The 12,459-nt window shown below is 52.5% G+C and overlaps 1 protein-coding gene across 4 annotated transcripts in view; it reads left to right on the top strand.

Moving 5' to 3' along the window:
* The window catches only part of STARD8 (StAR related lipid transfer domain containing 8), a 66,227-nt gene that overhangs the window by 26,899 nt on the left and 26,869 nt on the right, over positions 1-12,459 (top strand). The gene's annotated exons all lie outside the window — the stretch shown is intronic.

Below are 12,459 nucleotides of genomic sequence, written 5' to 3'. Positions count from 1 at the left end.
CTCATCAATAATTTCCTTATGTGACAAAACATCAAGTCCCAGGGCAGAGCAGGTATCAAACCTGGCTTCAGAGGAGGCGCTCACATTCATTTCATGTACTTGTGCTTCCTCCGAGAAATACTTTTCTAATAAAAGACCCGCTGAGTAAATCCAATCGTGCTTCTGTTAAGCATTCCTTGTCTGCATTGCCTCAAATGTCCAAACCTGAGCCTATGCACGGGACAGGCTGCCAGCAATTTAGTTTCGTAAGAGAACAAAATATGGTTGTGCCTAAGGGCACTTCAGTACTTCCCCTTGGTTTTTGTATTCGTTTCAAAAAGATTTGAAGGTTCTCAAAGTCAATTGAAGTCGGGTAGGGGAAGGAAAGGTTGCCCTTTCCCTGAGGGCATAGCAGAGGTTGCTGCGTGACTTTGCAGCGAAGGAACAGGCTGACAAGTTGGCTGGCACAGGGTGCTGTGGGGAGTGCTGAGGGCAGGTCACCGGGTCCTTCTGTGCTGCAGCGGAGCCTGGCAGGAGGGGAGCTGCTGGCACCAGCGCTGCCCTGGCTCTGCTCTCCTGGGAACAGGGTAAATCATCCCCCAGTGGAGAGGAGAACTGAGTCTCCTTCCCTAACCTTTCATTCCTTGAAGAGCCCGAGACTGTTTGCCCGTTGCAGGGGTTTGCAGACTTGGTTTGCACTTTGCATGGTTCTGGAAGGGCTCTTGCATTCAGATGTATGTGGGAGGTTAATCCTCCAGTTCAGGCAGCGTGCCGAAGGCCGGAAATGCTTTCTAGGGCAGTCGCTGCAGCCCTGGCTGCCTGGGGAGCTGGGGAGGGTCCTGCGGGACAGCCTGGCCTGGGCTCCCCTCCCCGGCACAGTGTGTATCCCACAACACGGCCGCCTCCTTCCATCTCCACCAGCCTGGTGACCGAGATGTTGCTCCATTCCTCTACCCACTGGATTTGGTGGAGTGGATGGCTTGAGCTCAGGCATGACAGTTGAGCTGATTTTTGGGTGTAAAAGGTTTTCAGGGGCAGCATGCAGGCTGCAGAGGCAGGGATGCTGTTTCTCTTGCTAAGTCTCTCATCCCTACCACGGCACTCTGAGGTGAGAGGAGCACCCCAAAGAGTGGGTGCTGTCAGCACTGCCTGGGGTGAGCTGAGGTGGGAGCAGAGGCACTCATAGCACGGGAATGTCTGCATGGAAGTCAGGTCTTCTCATTCCTCAACCTTCCCTCATCCGCATGCGTTTCCAGCCTGACTGTGAGGCGTGAAGGTGTTCAGTCGCATTTAGCACTGCAAGAAAGCAGCTGGAGCTTTTCTGGGGCCGGTGGCCAGGGCAGAAGAGCCATCCGTTAACCTTTGTGCAGAGCTCCCGTGTGCTCCAGAGAGGACCGGCAGCACATTCCAGCAAGGCCGGGGGTCTCCCGCCGGGTTAATGATTGATCCACAATAACCCTTCTTGTTCGAGCCTTTCTGAAAGTCACCTCTGTATAATTATATTAACTTTTCCAGCCTGCTGGGGCTGGGTGTGGAAATTTAAAGAGACAGGGTCTGTTCCTGCATTTCCAGCAAGAAATTCTTTCTCAGGTGCAGGAAGGGGTGGCTTGCAGGTTTTCATTTGCTTTCTGATTAAACTGGCACATTACTTGCCCAAGGGATCATCAGTGGTGTGGAGCTGTGTTGGCCGTGCTCTACCCTGCTCCATGCTCACCCCTCCAGTGCCCCGCTGGGGGTCATCCTGGCTGCTAGACCTCAGCCCACTGGGTCCCAGGGTGTCCAGCCCCTATCTCTGATTGCTCGGCCGTGACGCCCATCTCACCAGCCCACTGCTCTTCTCTCTGTTGCTCTGTTAATCATTGACAGGGTTACCATGCCACATGGGCACGCTGGCCCAGCACACAGCGGTGGAGCTGTTTGTCGAGCCGGTTGAGGATCCCTTATCAGAAAAGGGCACTTGTCACCCAGTGCCAGTTACAGGCGGAGTTAATCCTAACGGCTGGCACTGGGAACGGGCCTTAACAAGTGGAGCAGCTTGGGGGACCTTCCCCAGGCGGCTCAGCTATCTTGCGTGTCCTGATGCATGGAGGTACATATCCAGCTTGAGTTCTTTGTGCTGTCCCATGGCTGCGCTCAGCCATCCTCTTCTGTGGCTTTCCCAGTGTCCATTCTGCTGAGGTGTCCTGGTCTGTGTCATGGGTTGCTGCTGCTGGTCAGGGGCTACCAAAACCCCCTCACCAGGGTGTGTTTTGGTGTCACACCCCATGTACCTGAGATGTAGCTGAGGTGCCGGCTGGTTCTTGGTCCCTCTTTGAGCTGGGTCCAGCAATTGTGCAAGGCTTGGAAGCTAAGCCAGGCGGAAAACATTCGCTGCTGTGGCTGTGATTGTGGTGCGTGGAGCAGGGAAGGTGGTGGGAGCTTGGGGCTGTCATAAGGATGGATGTAATGACAACCTTGGGCTCACTGACCTGTGTGTAGGGGAAAAGCTGGGGGGCAGCAGCAGTAACAAAATGGGGGATCCCTGCTCAGAGCCAGTTCTGCCCCTCTCCCTGCTGCCTGCTTTGGGGGAAGCCAGGCAGAGGTGCACAGTGTCACAGCCCAGGGTACCATAGGAGGGGACAAGCCTTCAGTGGGGGGTGGTTGTGCTCTGCCATTTCTTTGCCCCTCATCTGTCCAATGTGATGAGAGTGCCCAGGCTGACAGGGCGGTCAGCATCACTCCCAGGACAGCCGGCTCCCGGTGCAGGCCAGAGGGCAGCGCAGTCCTGGGGTGGACATCTGGATTTCTATGGACCCTGCAGCCAAGGCTTGGGCCTCCCGTTCCTTAATTGGGAGCAGGAGCTTGCTTGGCGGCTCCTCGTGGGATGGCATGCCACTGAACCCAAGGGGCCCAGTGTGCCGGAGCCTGGGTGTGCCGAGGGATTTCCTGCCCTTTATCTGGAAGTGAAAAGGATCTGACTGCAGCATGTGCATATGGGGCTCACAGGGAGCCTGTGCCTTCCCGGCCGGCACAGCCTTGCTGTGCCCTTTGGGAGCGGGATTGGCTGCCCATGTTCAGAACTTGCAGGGGCACAGGAGGTTGCCCAGAGAAGCTGTGGCTGCCCCACCCCTGGCAGTGTTCAAGGCCAGGTTGGACACACGGGCTTGGAGCAACCTGCTCTAGTGGAAGGTGTCCCAGACCATGGTAGGGAAGGTGGAACTAGATGAGCCTTAAGGTCCCTTCCAACCCAAACCATTCTGTGGTTCTATGATTAACACTGTTCAAGGATTCTGTGCTGCCAGCACTGTCCATGCAGGCGTGTGCTGGTTGCAGGGGGAGAGGGTGCTTCTAACCTGCAAGTGCGTCACTGCTCAAGTACAACTCATTTGCAAAGCTATGTGATGGGTTTCTATTCTCTTTCTCCCCACCATGAATTTTACAGGAATATTTTTGCTGCTGTCAAGGGCACAAGTTCAGTGTCTGAATGCTCTTTTGTCTGGTGTAGCACAGAGGATTCACATTCTCTCCTCATTCCTTCTAGGAATGGCAACAAAACGCTTCTGCCTCACCCCTTGCTGGGTGCTGCTGCATGATTTGGAGGGGATGAGGTCAGACCAATGGCCCCCAGCTGGAAACAGGGTGATGGTAGAGCCAGGGCAATACATCTGCAGGCATGGAAGGATCTGTCTTTGAGCTGCAAGGCTCCCATACGACTGCGGGCTGTGCAGGAGGGACTCAGGGACCTCTGTCTGCAGAGTGGGGTGGCTGGCAGCCAGTGACTAAGCCTGAGGCTGAGAGATCACAAGAACACAAGAGCTTAAAGAAAAAAAGAAGAAAAAAAGGAAAGGACCAAAGAGGAGGATGCTCTGCTGCAAGTGCTGGGCTAAAGGCTGGCTTGGAGGCAGCAGGTCAGGCTGGGGAGGGAGGTGGGCTGATTCTGTGGCTGCAGACTACTCAGGGGAGGCTGGGGAGGTCGATTCCCTTTGCTGCTCATGGTGAAGCTGGAAATGGCCACGGGCAGTGCAGGCAGCGGTCTCACGAGGCTGTGGGATGGTGGCATTCAGCCGTGACTCAGAGTGCACTTGACCCCGTTTCATCAGTGTCATTGGGCAAGAGCGGAATGATGGGCTGTCAGGGCCGGCGTTTCAGCTGCGTTTTCCCAGGCAGAGAATTGACCCATGGTTGCTGTACACCTTCCTCATGAGTGTTGGCTTCATGGGCAACAGCAAGCCCCACGTGGTTTATCCCCTCCCTTTTGCTTCATTCAGCACCCTCATGCCCATCTCCAAATCTCTTTGTCTTCTGTTACAAATGTTGGTTATTCGGATCTTTTGTTGCTAGTTTGGAGCAGGGGATGTGTCTTGCCGGACAGTTATATGGCCTCAGTAGTTTCTGTGGTGCATAAATCTCTGTTGTGAGATGTATCCCAAACACAGTGCAGCAGTGAGAGAACCAAGGAGCTCCACCGCTTTGTTCAGCAGATGTTATTGCAGACTTCAGCTGCTGGAAATGTCCATCTTTGTCTGCTGGATCTGCTGCATGGTTTGCTCTTCCTTAACACTTTCCATGTGGGCATCTCGACAGGTTTTAGGGACCAAAATGATCCCTGGGTTTCCTTGCACGGCTTGTCTCGGTGGAGCCAGAAGAGCAACCCTGCTCTCTTGGGTCCTGCTTGGCTACTGCAGAAGCATCCTTATGCTCTGGAGCTCTCTGAAGCACTTGTTACTGCTCTCCAGGATAAGTGCCAGCTTACGCAGGCTCTTCTCCCGCAGGGACCAGGGCTGTTCACACTGGGTACCTCAATGCACAAGGCAAAACATCACGAACTGGGCAGAAATTGCCTCTCTTCTCGGGAGGCAGGCGTGATCTCCTGCTGAACCCTTGACTTATGCTCCGGATGGACACTTGCTTTCCAGCCAAGTGGCAGCTGACCCCGCTGCTTTCCTTTCCCACGCCTGGGCCCTGCACACACCTCTGCAGCATGACTTTTCCACTGCTGCTGCTGGTCAACAAAAAAAAAAGAACCAACAAGTATTTTAGGCATTTTGCAGCAGCAGCTGAATTGTATCAAACTACTTCGTGCATCTGAGACTTAAAGCCCTGAGTATACGTTTTTTAAGAGGCACATTTAGGGAGGCGTTGTGGTACAGTGACAAAGGAAGCGCTTTTGTGAGTGCAGGAGGCTGGGCTGTGTTCTTGGCTTTGCTCCTGACTCTGCTTCAGAAGAAGCTTTCTCCTCTGTAGAAGGTTGTAGATCATGACCTGTGACTGCAGGGGGGCACTGCTGAATCTTGCCACCAAGTTCGTTTAATGGTTGTGCCCCATTCTGACCTCTCCAGCAGTGCCCATGCTCATGGCAGTGCCATGGAGGGCTGGCTCTCCTATGATGTTCGATATGCTGTGGTCCTGCTGTGGGTCCTGGGAAGGACTGTGAAGGGAGAGCTCTCCTCTCCCCATGCTGGGTGGTTTGCATTGGAGCCTCCTTGTTTTGAGACAGCTGCCTCTGTGTGTCAGTGATTTCCTGGATTTCTCCTTTCTTGTGTGTTGTGCAGGGATGTTGGTATGAAACCAGTGTTTGGGCTTCCCAAGCCCCTGTGTGTCGCTTTGTTCCCCAGTGGGAGCAGAGGCAGTGCTGTGCCTGCACAAGGCAGGAGCTGCTGGGTTGGGGGTCCTGTTGCCAGGGTAGGGAGGCTGATCTGGGATTTGGCACTTTGCCTTTCTCATTGCTGCTTTCTAATAGCAGTTTCCACGCAGGAACCTTGTCCTATGCTCTGCAGGAAGCTTGGGAACTGCACTTCTAGCTGCAGAACGGCATGGCACAGCTCCTTAGGGAGCATGGTAGGGGAGGTAGGACTAATGTACCCCATGGGAGGCTCTTGGAGAGGGGTTGGGGTGGGAGGTGGGTGCAGATGCCGCCCCTGTCCTGGTCTCTCCAGCTGTGTGGAGTGGTTTGGGACCTCTACTAATGCAAACAGCCATGCGAGGTCCTCCTCTGCCCAGCAGTGTTGGGAATGGAGCCTGCATTTATGCAAAATTAAGAGTGGGTGCCAGGCCATGAGCCTGTTTTGTGGGTCTGGTGCTTTCCTTATCAGAGAGTTTGCGTTTGGATTATGGATTTTGGACCATTTTTGCTTGGGACCTGGTGATGCTGCAAGGACACAGGGACCTCTGGCAGGAGGCTTCTCTTGCATCACCAATACAGAGCATGGGAACTTCGTGGAATTCCCTGAAGGTGTGAGGCATGTGCATGGCAGAGTTCACAGCAGGGACTGAAAGGGTTAAAGCTGCTTTGCAGTGTGATTTAAAAGAAAAAAAAAGGCAAAAAAAAGCCATTTCCTTCATGTCCAGAGACAGTTTATTTTCTGGGCATTCTTCGGGACTCAGGGAGGTGCCTTTTCTTTAAGGCATTTCCTGTAAGCAAGTTTATATTTGGACTCGGGAGGGTGGGGAGAGGAGGTGGGTGCTGGGGAGGGGTCCGGCGGCCTGAGCCGAGTGACCTCAGCTTTTGGCTCCTTGTCCTAAATTGTTGGAGGTGGCAGCTCCCGCAGTGACCATGGGACTGGATGAGGGATAAGGAGCAGGGTCCTGCAGGGCTCAGCTGGGTGTACATGGTGTCAGGGACCCCAAACACCCCTTTGCACAGATGGGTCAGAGCAAGCAGGAGGGTGTGAAGCTGTTGATGCTCTGGAAAAAGATTTGGTGTTGGGATTCGGGTCAGCCTCACTGCTGTGGGAGTTCACATTGTGCTGGGTCAGAGCAGCTGCCTTGGGCTTGGAGCTGAACTTCCTCTCATTGCTTCTCCCTGCTAGGTAGTGACCTACTAAGACACCCTTTGGTCCTTTTGTAATGTGTGTAGGGTTTTCCGGTTAGCACTAGGAATTTAAGGAGCAGGCAGGTTTGTCTTCACCATAGTTCAGCACTGTTAACACCAGAAAATAGCTGACCTTCTTTGCCCAAGAAGGGGTCAATGCCAAGAGAAGGTGATCTGTCATCCTCTTCCACTCTTTAAGACTATCCCTTCCATTACCTTTAAGATGACGAAGATAAGTGCTGCTGGACCCCAAATTCTGACCTCTGTCTAATTCTATTCTCTCCCCCAAGATGGTGTTTATTTCCATTTAAAACAAACCCAATCAAGTAAACATGGTAAAATATGAGATCATCAACATTTATTGTGCTCCTAATGTCCATAGTGCAGATATAACTCTTTTCCTGTTGATACTTTATCAGACCTTAGTTCTTGTGAAGGGTTCTTGTGAAGCCAGCAGGCTCCTGGGTGAGACGCAGAAGGCTGGGCTCACCTCCGCTGTCGCTCAAGCAATTCTCCCCTTGTTCCCCATGCCAAGTTTTTTCTCCCCCATTTTGTTTTCTTTTTATTAGTGTGATTTCCTAACATCGGAAGAGGCGAGTTATGAAACTGGACTTATCCAAACACGTCTCGTTTGAAGATAGCGTTTCATCCAGCAGATGCAGCTTCCTGCTCTGTAAATGGTTTTCATTGTTTCGCATTGGCTCCTGGCCCTGTTTCTGCCGGGGCCATGGGTAGCGTTGCTCAGCTCTGGCAACCTCAGGAGCGGTGGTCCCAGCCATGACATGCTGCTGGCCGTGAGGCGGTGTGAAGAGGCTGAACTGGGAGCACTGGTATTCTGTAGGCAGCCTGCAAAAGCATTTGGGAGGCTCGTTGGAGGCTGCTGCTGGGATGCTCAGGTTTTCCAGTATGTCTCCACTCTTCCAACAAGACTCTGTCTGAAGAGGCCAGTTGGTGCCATTTCTGCTTGAGCACACCCCGAGTGCATGCTCCAAATATCCCCGTTGCTGACTGCTGCTCATGGGATGCCATTTGTTGAATGGGATTCAGCCCATGGGCCCATGACCTGATGCCCGCTGTTGATATGGGGCCAAGACACAGCGCGGAGAGCAGCTACAAAAAGTGTTATCAGCACTGCTCTGTCAGAGTTCAGTTGCAAACCAGGATCATCTTGTGCTGGGCGATGTACCAAGATAGCCACTGGTCGAATGGTTGACACCCAGATTGCAAAAGAGGAAGGAACCAGGGAAGAGAGGGTAAATAAAATAAGGGGGTGATGAGGATTATTCCCAGCACAAAAGAAGCTGTGTAAGCTTTAAACCTTTCTCAGGCACTGCAGAGAAAGGGGGGTTTGGAGATGCACCCTTGGGTGCTGCTGAGGAACAGTGCTGTGGCTGGGGCTGCCATGTGTTGGGTGCAGATCCTGTCCAGGGCTTGTGTCATCGTCACCCATGGGCATTCCTTGCAGTGGTGCAGGATGCTTCTGCCAAATGTGATATGGAAAACATTGGCAAGGATTGAATTGATTTTATTTAAAGATTGTAGAATGATTTGGGTTCTTAAAGGACCCTTAAAGCTCATCCAGTTCCAACCCCCTGCCATGGGCAGGGACACCTTCCACTAGAGCAGGTTGCTCCAAGCCCCGTCCAACCTGGCCTTGAACACTGCTGGGGATGGGGCAGCCACAGCTTCTCTGGGCAACCTGTGCCAGTGCCTCAGCACCCTCATAGAGAAGGATTTCTTCCTAATGTGTAATCTAAATCTATCCTCTTTCAGTTTAAAGAGGGTAGATTTACTGTCTTTAAAACAAGATGTTTGTTATTACCCGGACTTGGGGGCCTGAGGCTGTGTTTGCTGGGAAGCCATCGAGCCCACAGTCAGTTACCTGCCACGAAGGAGCAAGAGGAGGAAAAGCTTTCAGAGCACATGCTGCTCCATGTTTGCTCAGAACCACTTCATCTGGGGCAGCACGAGCAATGCCAAAGCCTTCTCTGTGCAGAGTGGAAAGGATTTGGCTTTGGTGGTGTGTGTGCCCTGGCCTTTTCCCCTTGGGCTTTGCATGTCAAGTTTCTTTGGCTACAACCCCTGCAGACTGCTCTCTGTCAGATTTACAGCCCTACAAGCACTCACACCAGGACCACGTCTCTTTGGTAACTGGAAAAGTGCCAGCTGATGGGTAGCTCTGATTTTAAACCTTTGATCCGTAAAACAAAAAAAGAATGAATTAATTTTCTCATAGCATGGTTAAATAGGAAATGTGACTGAAGAAAACAGTGATCTGTTGCTGGAGTAGCTGCTAGACAGACATATGCCAGATGTGTTTATTGGTGAAACAGGAGGCTGGTCTTACTTCTCATTCTTGCCTGCTAAGATGGGTGCTGGGTGGAATCTGTGTTTTGATGGTGAAAAGCTGGAAATTCCCCTTTACAGCACAGATGTGGGTGCTGGGGAGGAGAGCATCTTTGCCCTCTCACGTGTGAGACACACACCCCCCACACCCATCCCCCCCACTGGTACAGCCATCACGTTTGCTGTCCTCTAAGATCATGAAAACAAACCTGCACTGCTGGGTTTATTAATTCTCTAAAGTACGATTCTGCTTTTTGGAGATGTGAAACATGGTCCCCAGCAGGAGGACACCAGCCATGGGAGGCACATGCCTTTCCATTCTTCCCAGTTTAGCCTCCCTGGTTGCAGGGTAGCACAGTGGTGTCCATGCGAGGTGTCTGGGGTGTCTCCCCAAGCTGTCTGGTTTATCTGGGGGCTGCCTGGCCCTGGGAGCACCATACCATAGAGAGCTTTTAGGGGGAGAGCTTTTGGGGGACAAGAGTTGCAGTCCTGGTCTGGTGGACTTCCCTGTCTGCTTGCAGCCACAAGTGGGAGTGAATCCTGGTCTGCATGGTCCTCTGCTCTTCCATGGCTTTCCTCTGGGTGCCTTCCCAGCCCGAGTGACACTGACATGAAGCTGGAGGTCTTCCTGCAGCTGAAGGGCTTGGGTGATGATGTCTTTGTGTCTGTGAGGTGTGTGTGGTGTTCCCTGTCCTGTCCTCCCTGATCAGTCCCCAGATGCTGGGAGAGATCCCTGTGGTGGTGGCAGGACACCTAGCATGGGATTAAACGAGCGATCAAGAAAGAGGAAGGTCAGAGCTTGCTGATAAGCTGAAGCTTTTGTGCCTCACGCTCCATGCCCTGGGCACAGGGATGCTCTTAGCTGTGACCTTGGACTTGCCATAAGGCAGTGCAGGCAGGGACCTGGCTGAAGGCAGGATTTTGGTGGATTGCCTTTCTCTGTCAGTGGAGCCTGTTTGGAGAGGAGCTGGGTGTGCCCCAGACCTCTTCCTCCAGCACAGGAAGCCGTGGCGGGGGTCACGCTGTCCCTGGAGCTTGGGCACAGCCATCCTGCGGCAGCCCATGCTGGCGATGCCTTGCATCTCCTGCTGTCCTGCTCCGCGGCATTCCCACCTGCTTCAGGAGCAGGGATTTGTTCTAATGGTTTTTACTTTTTGCATGAGCGGAGCGTGGTTTTGTGAATGTTTTTTATGGGATGTGAAGCCGCAGATGTTTGCTCATTAATTAAGTTCTGCAGAGCTGCTGCCGGAAGCGGCGCCAAGCACTTGGCAGAGCTCTGAGCGTTGACGTTTTTCCTTCCTGCCCCATCCCTGAGTGAGCCCTTCCCTCTGCGATGGCAGCCCCTACCTCAGCCCCTTCTGCCCTCCTCCCTTGCTGCACTTTGGGGTGGCAACCCTCGTTTTGGGGTGGTGGGCTGAGGTCGCACAGGCAGCGTCCTGTAAAAGGAGTCCATGGCTTGCATCTCCATTTCTCTGGCCACAGCCATTGGAGAAGGCAGAGGATAGTGAGATCAGAAGTCTCTGGTTAGTATTTGATGAGGTTCGCTGACATTTTATCTCCTGTCTCAATGAAGAGGAGGAAAACACAATTAAGAACGTGTCTTGGCGATGCCAGCCCTCCCTGAGTGCTCTTGGTTGGGATGGGACCAAAAGCCTCTTCAGGTCCTGATCTCCTTACTGCAGATGAACACACAGATGTTGGGTGTCCTTGGAATTCTCTCTGTCCGTGCTGGCAGAGCTGTTCACCTGCCCAACTGCTTCACCTGCAGAAGTTACCTGTTCTCTTCTTGTGCTCCTTGACCAGGAGCTGTGCTCCTAAATGGCTCCTGGCAGCAAGGGGATGGCATGGATAAATATATAACCTAATGTTTCACAAGTCTGTGTTCTGCAGATTATTGCGGCACTTTTGTGTCTTGGCCAGGCTTCTATGCCCATCTGGATATTGAATGATGCACTAGTGGTTTTGACATGCTAATGCTGCTTCCCTTTTGCCCATCTCCAGCTTTGCCTGGGGCGCTGAACTGTGATACAGGCTGTTTGGGATGGGGCTGGCTAGCAACAAGCTGTGATGGCTGGAGAGGTGGTGCTGCTCACACCTTGAAGATGCTGAGGTTGCCCAGGCCAGCCCTTTGCAATGGGATGGGAATAGAGACTTTCACAGCCTGCCATTTCCAAGCAGCTCAACGCTCAGTTATTCTAATCACCTGAGAAAGCTGAGTGTTAATTAAGGGCTTTGAGTCCCTTCAGAAAACATGCACGTGTGAGTCAAAAATTAGCGACTCAAAAATAGACATAGATGAGTTTTAGAAGGATGTGCGCTGATTGATTTACCACAGATGACGTTAGCCCGCAGCTCTAAGGTAGAAGTTTTCCGAGGCGAAGGTTTCCTTAGAAACATCAACAGGAGAATTGCCACACTCTAGCGAGGCTGAAAAGTAACGCTTGCTTGAGAAGAGGCAAACACGGTAAAGCCTTGTTCTGAAGGATGCAAAGGTGACTGCTAGGGAAGTTTACTTGTGTAAAATACTGCTCTGCAAAGCACCTGAGTGTGGGGCCAACGGTGGGCAGCCCCTGAGGTGCAGGGACAGGGGATGATGCTGCTGAGGTCCCTCACCCTGTGACATGTGGTCATACAGGCTTCAAGCCCTATGGAGGGCTCTTCCTGTCTGTTTTCCTGCTATTCAGGGAGACACAAGTGAGCACCACGACAGCCTTTGCTTTGGTCCTTCTGCCCCAAAACAATGGCCACTGCAGCAGAGGTTTTGTTGAAGAGTTTCCTCCATGTGTGATTGTAGGTGGATGTTTCAGTGTGACTGTCTTTAGGACAAAGTTTTCCTAGTATAACTTCTGGAAAGCATCAGATGCATGCTGGAGTCTTCATCAGCCCTGTGCCAGTCGCAAGGAGGAGAAATCATCTCCCAGTAGCATGAGACTCGTCCTCACTGTGTCCAGCCACAAGCACAAGTAAGACCATTGTGCTGTTGGGGCAATACTCAGGGAGGGAAGAAAACCCTGAGTAGGTCTTGCTGTGACAAATCTTTTACTTACACAGGGGCTTTCACAAGAAAGGGAAGCTGGAAAAAACATGACCGTTCCTGCCAAAAGGCGCTGCTCTGCCAGTAACTGGCCTCTGTTTTCTAATGCTGCTCCTGCAAATAGTTGGTGTGTTGAATTAGGGCTTCCTGCTGTCTTCTAACCCATGGGCTTCTCCTTGCCCTGACCCTGGGGAGGTCTTCCTCTGCTTCTGACCTTCCTGTCTGCAGCCACAGCACTGACTCCAGTGTGTTCAGTGTCATAATTTCCCTTGAACTGGTATAGCTGTGCAGGGGGGTGTGAGCTCATGTG

This window comes from Strigops habroptila, chromosome 9, assembly GCF_004027225.2.
Source record: "Strigops habroptila isolate Jane chromosome 9, bStrHab1.2.pri, whole genome shotgun sequence".
NCBI classification, from domain to species: domain Eukaryota; kingdom Metazoa; phylum Chordata; class Aves; order Psittaciformes; family Psittacidae; genus Strigops; species Strigops habroptila.
Note: the sequence above shows the minus strand (reverse complement) of the source record. Positions and strands in the feature narration are given on the sequence as shown.